Source organism: Lagopus muta, chromosome 16, assembly GCF_023343835.1.
Source record: "Lagopus muta isolate bLagMut1 chromosome 16, bLagMut1 primary, whole genome shotgun sequence".
NCBI lineage: Eukaryota > Metazoa > Chordata > Aves > Galliformes > Phasianidae > Lagopus > Lagopus muta.
In genome coordinates, this window is record NC_064448.1 from 7532742 (window position 1) to 7541569 (window position 8828).

The 8828-nt window shown below is 49.2% G+C and overlaps 1 protein-coding gene across 7 annotated transcripts in view; it reads right to left on the reverse strand.

Annotated features, from left to right (window-relative positions):
• STAU1 (staufen double-stranded RNA binding protein 1) overlaps positions 1-3780 on the reverse strand; it is a 28947-nt gene extending 25167 nt beyond the window's left edge. For all 7 annotated transcript variants that reach the window (XM_048962688.1, XM_048962686.1, XM_048962685.1 and 4 more), the window contains exon 1: positions 3614-3780. The gene's annotated coding sequence lies outside the window, so the exon portion shown is untranslated. The remainder of the gene's footprint in view (positions 1-3613) is intronic.
• Between the last annotated feature and the right edge of the window lie 5048 nt (positions 3781-8828).

The following is an 8828-nucleotide window of genomic DNA, read 5'->3' on the forward strand; positions in this document are numbered from 1 at the left end:
CAAGATGTGGCAGGCTTCAAAATGCATGGAGATAGAGCTTTCTAATAGTAAGGACTGCAATGCACCACACCACTGTGGGTGATGGAGACAACCTGTTGGCAAAATTTAAGTAATTGATAATCACACACTTGGAATGAGGCCTCAGAGCTGCAGCTGCACACAAATGCAACACCTTGCTGTTGCCCTGTGTCCCAAGGACCACACAGCCCAGCTCTACCAGAACCAGTCCTTCCCATCACTGAAGGGCAGCACCTGGAGCCCAAAGATCAGGTTTGGAAAAAGGGGATCTCACAGACATCTAGCACAGATGTGCTCCAAACACAACAGAGACCAAGTTCTCAAAGAAATACATTTTATTCATTGTCAGTAGCAGAATATGGGAAGGTGCTCTGTTCTCTAGGACATGCACATCTAGAGAGCCACATAACCACATGCCATTTAGCTGCCTATCACAGCTTGCAGGCATGTCTCATTAAACCCTTTTGTGCACCCATTCATGAACTGCCAGCAGCAGAATAGGGCTTTTTAGATACAAGAGCAGAGGAGAATGAGAAACAGACACCAGACAAAACCAACAGGATACAAATTACAGGTTGAGATGAGCAGCTAAAGATTGTGTCATAGACAATAATGCAGGAGTTCTACTACAGAAAACGAGAATCTAAGCTAAAAAAATCTTTCTGAAACAGGATTTTTAACAACACAAGGCACCTCAACAGCTGCTGCCCCTTCAGTTGCATAGCAAAGGTGACTAATTTTCCCCATTAGTGACAAATTGTTCACAAAGCAGGAAGGTTGCCTGAAATGCATGCATTCGACAGGGACCAAAAAAAGCCCAAGCCCAACCTCTACCAAAGGATGCAAGTACCCAAGGTGGGACCAAACAGAACCAGAACAACCCGTGGGACACACAGCACTCACTGACTGTCCTCTCTGTCACTGCTCTCTCACTGGGGCAGCCATTCCAGCGCACACCTACAGTCACCTACAGCATGCAGGCAGGGCAGAGCAGCCGCTGGTCCAGCCACGCTCCCACCTGTTGCTGCAGACTGAGGAAGAGTGCTGTGCACCCATCACAGCCGGGCAAAACACCCTTCAGAAAAGCTCCCTTGCTCCATCCTTTTGTAAAGGAACTCTAAATAACTCGGATGTGGTGGCAGAGCCTCCTTCTTTTGTTGCATATTCATTTGGGAGCACTAAAAACACGTCTCCACAAATTCCATCAGGTTTACTGAGACGCTTCATTTCCTAACACAGATTTGAAAAATGCACATCAGTAGCTCTGTGTACATACAGCACAAAATCCTAAAGCACTTGGCTTCTGCAACAGCACTAACAACAATACCTGACTATTCACAACTGAACTGTAAATAAATACACTCCACCAATAAAGATAAACAACACTTCAAACTTTATAGACCTGAGGCTATTTACACAGCGTGTAAAGCACAGCTGAGCAGTGCCTTCTTCTTCAACAAATCTTTTTCTATAGCATCTGGGCAGGACAAGATGCATCTCAAAACCAGCTCTCAGTGAAGGAAAAGGTGCTGTTATTTCTAAAAACAGGTAAAAGAAATCTTCAAGGAGAGAAAACTATTAGACAGAACATCTTGGAAGCAATGGCACGGGTCATTAATTACAGAAAGGTGATGAAAGGCTAACATTTGAAAGTAAAATCTGAAGGAATAGAGGGAGCTAACAGATGTGCACATAAACCTTACAGCTCCAAACACAATGCAAGAGAATAAACCAGAAAGTGATGAGGCGATCACCAAGGAAGATGAATGCTCACTCAGATGGCTGCTTCCAGCTGTGTGCTGCTGTCAAGAGGTGCTGCACAGAACTTGGTTGCTGCACCCAGAAGTACAACGGGCCATAAAACCACAGATACCAATTTCAGCTCACACGGTAACCAACATACAGATCTGCTCTGTGGTTCCAGCCACATCTCCAAGAACTCTCAAGAATAAGGAACCCCAGCATGGATTCTGGACAACATAGTGTTAAAATTTTTTAAAAGCTTTGCATGCCCTCAGAACAAATCACTGCTTTTTGGTGAGCTATGGAATACAAAGCACAGATTTCTACTTTGCTCTGACTCTGCACAGTTATGGTTATCACACCCCAAATTAATTTCAATCTATGAATACTTTTAATTTTGCCACCAACCACCTCAGATGTTGCCTGACTGACAGCAAAATCATGACTGATGATACATGCTAGGAAAATTTGCAAAGAATTACTTAAAGTAATCACAAAGAATTGTTATCTCGCTTGGTCTGCTGGTTGGCAACCCTGCACATAGCAGGGGGTTGAAACTAAGTGATCATTGTGGTCCTTTTCAACTCAGGCCATTCTATGATTCTAGGATAGACACTTCAGAGCAGTTCTGAAATGACATTCTGAGCCAATATCAGAAAATGATACGTGCAGAAAAAACTGGACCCACTTACTCCCAAAACTTTCCTCAGGATGTGATGCTCGCCTGGCTAAGTTATGACAGCTATCACCTCCAGAGCAGTCTGAACACACAGATTTGTTGCTTAATATCAGGATATCTCATCATGAGATGATAAATGGACAAATCAGGGAATGCTTTGCTTCATCACAGCCACGGCTGTATTATTAAAACTCATTCTGAAAAGATTTATAAAAAACAATGATCTGTCAGCACGGACAGAGCAACCATGCAGCGCAGTTGGACATCATTGGTAGAATTTCAGAACTTCCTTAAATATGCCATTCTAAAAGCAGGCAAGGGCCTTCTATGCAGGTGTCTCGTTTCACTGCTATTGATACACCTCGCTGCCTATCAATTCCCTATGACGTTCCTCCCAGGTTTCCCTTTAACCTGGCAGAAAAAGGACAGAAAATCCCCAACCCACGGATCAATAGGAACGACTGTCACCGCTCCCAGCACAGCACCACCCCGCAGAGAACACAAACGGACCCGAGCCGTGTAGCTGGGAGCAGACAGCAGCAAGGATGCGACAGGAACTTGTTGCTGCCACAGCCCCTGAGAAACTCCGTGATGCGAGCGAGAAACGGGGAAAGAGCTCTGCTGCGACGAGAGGACGGCACGGGGCCGGGAAGCAGCGCTGCCCGCCGCAGCCTCGGGTTGCGCGCCGCGACGTGCGCGGGGAGAAAACCGCGGGCCGCCGCGCCGTCCTTACAGCCAGCGGAGGGGCCGGGCTGCACCCCGACAGCCGCAGCCGCCGTCCAGCTCCGGGCAGCGGGCACGCCGAGAGCCCCCGGCTCACACGGCCCCGCTCCAAGGGCGGCCGCCATCGGGACGGGGGCGCGCCGAGGGCAGCCTCCGTTCCGTCCGCCGTCACCTCCCGGTGGGCGCCGCCGGCTCCATCCCGGTGTTAGGGGCGGCCGGGGGCCGGAGCCGCTCCCGGCAGGGACCCGGCTAGGCTCGGAGGGGCGGCCCCGCGGCGCGCCCCCGCCACCCGCCCGCTCCCCCCGTGGCAGGGCCGCCCCTCCGAGCGGCCGGGCAGGGCCGAGAGCGGGGCGGGGGGAGCGGAGCCGGGCCCCTCCCCGGGGCCTCGCTAGGCCCCACCGCCACCCCCCGCCCCGCTACCGGGGGGAGCCCGGGCCGCCTCCCCCTCACCTGGCTGCCTGGGCTGCGGCTCCCGGGCCGGCTGCGGGGGCGGGCCAGCGGGCGGCTCAGTCCATGGGCCGGGTCCCGAGGGGGCCGGGGGGCGACCGCGGCGGCGGAGGGAGGCGGCGGGCACAGGGCAAACACTAAAGAGAATGAGCGGGGCCAGCTCCGGCCGGGGAGGAAGTGACGCCACCGCGGCGGGAGGCGGGGGAGGCGGGCTGCCAATCGGAAGCGCTCGAGCCCCCACGGGAAACGCCCCGCTCCGCGCTTTCGGCCAACGGGCGCCAGGGCCGGCGGGAGCACCGCCTCCTTCGCGGCGACTACAAGTCCCGGCGTGCCTCGCACCGCCGCTGCGGGCCGGCTCCGCGCAGTCTGAGTACGGCTCAGACTACAGCTCCCGGCGTGCGCCGCGCGCGCCACGCTCTCTGTGGCCGGCCGGGATGCAGGCACCCGGGGGAAGCTGCGGGCCGGGCGCCGCCGCTCCCGCTTTTCCAGGGGCTCGGTGCTTTCTCTGCCCGCGTCCTTGTGTTTCGAGGGCCGGGAGCCCCGACCGCGGTAAAAAGCGTCCCCGGGGTCCGCCCCGCGGCTCGGCTGCGAGCGGCCACATCCGGGGGGGGCGGCGGCCGAGGCATCGAGAGCGCTGCGGGAGCTCCGTTGCGCTTTCTGGGCTGCGGCAGCGCAGAGCCGCTTAAAGCGATGCTTTGCGGGCACGAACGGTGCGAGGCGCGCCGCGCTCCGTTCCGTTCCGTTGGGTGAGGAGAGCCGCGGCTGAGTGCCGGCCGAGCGGCGCCGCTGTAAGCCGGGAGTTAATAGGAGACGTCAGCCGAGGGAGCTGCGAGCGCGCTCTGCCTGCCCCCCTCCTCGCTGAGCCGCTGGCAGCCGTGCCTTCAGCCCTGCAGCTCCGAGCTAACGGGCTCGGTTACTCGCCGCTCCCGGCATCGCAGCCCGGAGAGAGGCCCCGCACGGCAGCCGAGGCGGAACCGAGCTGTGAATGTACCGATTCTGCGCTAAGAAAGCAAAAATTCCAATTTGCTGCCACTGCGATCTGCGCTTTCAGATGTATCATGGCGCTTTGAAGTCCCGATAACGTCACTGCGGACCGCAGAGCTCTCCAAAGCACAGTGAGAACAGCAGCGCCTGCCGCTGTCTGAGCGCTCGGGCTGCGAGGCGGTGGAGGCTCTTCCTCCTCACTGCAGCACCCCAAGTGCTGCTCAGGTTCTGGTGCGTGCTGTTCTTAGGCGTAAATATTCTAAAGGCAACGCTTTTCTTGCCTGCGTGATTTCCTAAGCGATACAATCGCTTTTCATAACCAATCCACACAAGCAAACTCGCAGTGCTAAGCAGTCTCACTCATGTGACGTCAGGCCTATTTGTGAGGAAAAGATGTGAGAACTTGTTGCTTTAGAAATATTTTATCTTTCTTAATAGTGAAAAATACATTTTAACTTACAAGGTTGCAGTTAAACCCCGTGGCATCATTAAATTGCATGCCGGTAATTTATGCCATTTTCAGAAAAATAAAAGTGCCATTCAGCCCACAGCATTCACTGACCTAATACATGGAACTTAATTCTACTGTAAGTGCAAAAGCCTTCGTGTCCAGTGACGACAATCACAGCCACACCATTCCAGCAGAAACAAATGAGAAATAAAAAACATATCTAAAGCTCCATGTCCACGGCTGTATTTAATACTGGTATGGATTCCAAAGATACCATAAAGGAGATACGTGAGACACATCAAATCCATCGACAACGTAGCACTGAAAAAACATTCTGTGGTATACAAGCATATAGATGTATATCCCATATCACGTTGAAACACCTCTTTGTATGTTCTTGTGGTCTGTTGCATCACAGTCTGTGCTGTTAGATCCTATTCCAGCAACAGTTAAACTTCAAGAAGGAAGTGAAATTCCAGTGTTGTGTAATTGTTACTGTAAAGGCTGAATGTTATCTATAACAGAAACAGCTTTTTGTGCAGATTTTTGGAGCAAGTTAGGGGAAGAGAGAGAAATACGAAGGTATCTTCTCTGCTGCATTGGGTTTTGCTACAAGTTCAGTTTTATTTTCTTTTTTCCTCCTGGCAAATGGTGGAGGTTCTGTGTGAGTGTAAAGCCTGCACTTGGTTGAGACAGAAAGCATCTGCAGCCACGTTATCAAGTTGAATACAGTTTTAATCAAATGCACGTGTAGTCTGAGGACTGCTTGGCACAGCACCTCCAATATCCACTGTTTGTCCTTCTATTTGAAGGGTATTTACCCCTCTATTTCTTATTATTACTTACTGAAAAATGTTACTCTTAATGTCCACTCTTACTGCAGCAGCTGGAACAAAACAGGACAGAGGCCCATTTCCAGCTAACAAGTGTGAGATAGTCGAAAACTTTCATTTCTTCTATGAAAGACGCAATGCTATGATTTAAGTGTTTTCAGATGAAATCTGATTTTTGTTATTAATGTATTTTGTTACTTATTTCACAATATCCCTTATATCAGGCACAAAAAAAGGAGCATGAATTTCTCTTCACAGCTTTTGGAAATTAAAACTCAGGAAAGCTAAACACGCCAACGAGCTGTGCTAAACCCCTTTCATTCTGCTTTTCTGACTCATTTGTAAGCAAATATTTTTCTTCAGTTCCTGGTAATTACTTCACAGTAATAATGTGTTTACTTCTAACCGCATCTTGAATACAAAACATTTAATCCAATATAAGCTTTGACCTCGTGTGAATTCAAAGATCATTACTCGGAGAGAAAAGTTTTAGGCCTATCTCTAGGCACTTTGAACTATCTACCAGCATCACTGAGTTTGTCACATACTGGCTGGTAGCTCCTGGGAACACCTCAGCATGGGAAGCATTAGGTCATGGCCTGAGCCAGCATATGAGCACCTGGAGAAGGGCAGTGGCCAGCCCTGAGAGCCCAGGTGGAAGCAACTCACCTCCATGACCTGGGCATCCCTAACCTCATTTCAGGGCTGGCAGCAGCAAGGGAAACATCTCTACTCAGAGATCGCCTCCTTTAGAGTGTTTGATGAGCCCCGATCCTCAGTGCTGGGTAAGCAATTCCTTCATTACCTGACTGTGACCTTTACCTTTCGTGGGTGATCTGAAACTGGTTTGAAGCAATTGTATCTGCTATTGCCTATCCTTATAACCACATCATGTCTCCTCTAAGTTACAGTAAGGCAGTAATTCGTTCACTTAAATAAATAGGGGTAGGAATGCAAGGGAAAATAAAGCATTTATTGTTTCACTTTTTTCCTCTCAGCTTTTTTTTTTTTTTGGCTGATGGATCAGCAAAACACATCATGATATTTTTTTAATAACTATTTTAAGGCAGTAATCAGTGTATGACGCTGGGAGCTTTGGGACATAAAAACCAACAATCTACTTTGGAGCAGTGTGTAGCCATATCCCAAGGGGAAGACAGCCCTGGGCATGGGGTGAACCACCTCCACTGCTTACAGCACGGTGCCCAAACCTCCACACTGCTACAGCCAGACTTCGTTACCCAAGCTGCAGGTGTATGTTTCTGCTGTACTGCAGGGAACACACCTTTGATTCTTCCAAAGTTTCGTCAAACTGCTTTTAGGTGCCTTTGCCAGCATCTCAGCTGCACTTGTGACTGCATGAGGCGTGCAGTCTCAGGACAAAGGGAAAATCGCTTGTCTTCTATGGGAACGAGGGAACCTGGGGGGAAGGCAAAGAATGTAAACAGATTGCTGTGAGCAGCTCTGAAATCTCAGCAAGTGCCCTCTGGTTATTTTGTTCGTGTGAAATACTGCTCTGACAGCTCGAGTCTGACCTGTCCTTGACAGCAGTAGAGGAAGGCTGTTCTCATTGAAAGGCCACGAACAAGTGCAGAAGTACATTCAGCAATCAAAGAAGTACAGCTGGGTGGAAGGTACCTTCAAATAAGCTGCTGAGAGCCTAAAGAAAACAGACTTTTCTGAAAGCAGAAGTCAGCTGAGAAAGAGTCAGCTGAGTGTGAGAAAGAACGTGCTCTGGCCTCATCAGGTAATTCTTAGAGTGAATGCTCTGGCTCACTGGATGACTTTTACTTCAGCACACATTTAAATGAAGAAAAAAAGAAACAAAACTTTGTAGCAGTAGGTGCTGCTGCCACTGCAGGAATGCTGGAATCATTTTGGTCCATTCAGAACCAATGAAAAAAGAACATCTAGTGGTCTTGAGGGTTGTGGGGTTTTTGTTGTTTTGAAGAATAAGGTGGTCAGTTGTTTTCTTCTGTAGCAGAAGACACAGTATTTAGAAGTTGAGAACTGCAAGTCAGTAGGATCCAAATAATCTAGGACAGTAGATTAGTTCCATGGTGTCAAGGGATGCAAAACAGATGTCCTTTTATCAATTTTGTATTCAAAAAGAAGTAATCATCTTTCCCTTGAATACATATACTACCACTATCAGTTACAAGGGAGAACTGGTGACACAGTTCCAGGATGTGCACTTTTGTCTGAAATCAAAGCAGATGCTTACAGGTCCTCAGAAGATCCACTGACAGCAGGTGTTCCCAGTCTGAGCTTTCTGAAGGAACTGGTATTTGTCCAGCAGTGTAATAAAGAACACACTGAAGGGCGGCTGAGAGAAGTTCATCAGTCTTCTGAAAACTGTTATTGCCTTGCTTGTCAGTTTCCATTAAAATCAACAGATAAATCTGTGTGGAACATTGTGTTGCCTCCTAAATCTTAAGGATAGGAGATGTCAGAAGTAGCAATAAGGCTTCCACCTGAATAAAGGTGAGGGTGCTGCTATCAACATTTCCTTGTATGCTGAAGAAGAGATGATCTTTGTGCCTGCACTACACTAGAAAATGTCATTTCCCTGAAAGGCTAAGCGTTGTAAATAAACACTCATACGCCTTCTGCAATCTGCAGAATACATCAGGACTAAATAACACAACATTAACAGTGCCATGGCCACAAAGTCTACGATAGTCAACTCTGAATCTTCTGAAGGACAGTTATGCCACTAGTGTTTGTTGATCTGAAGTCACTTAATCACACAAGATGTCTGTCCAACATGAAAAAGCCACACCTTGCTGGAAATGCAATACCGTGAATGTGAAGATAGAGTTTTTCCCTGGCTGCCTCTCAGAAGGGTTCTGGCTTGCTGCAGTACATCTTGACCAGTTCCCTTCCTTACCAGTAAAGTAAGAAAAATGCATTCACTCTAAATACTCAGCAGCGTGTCCCTCAAAGAAAT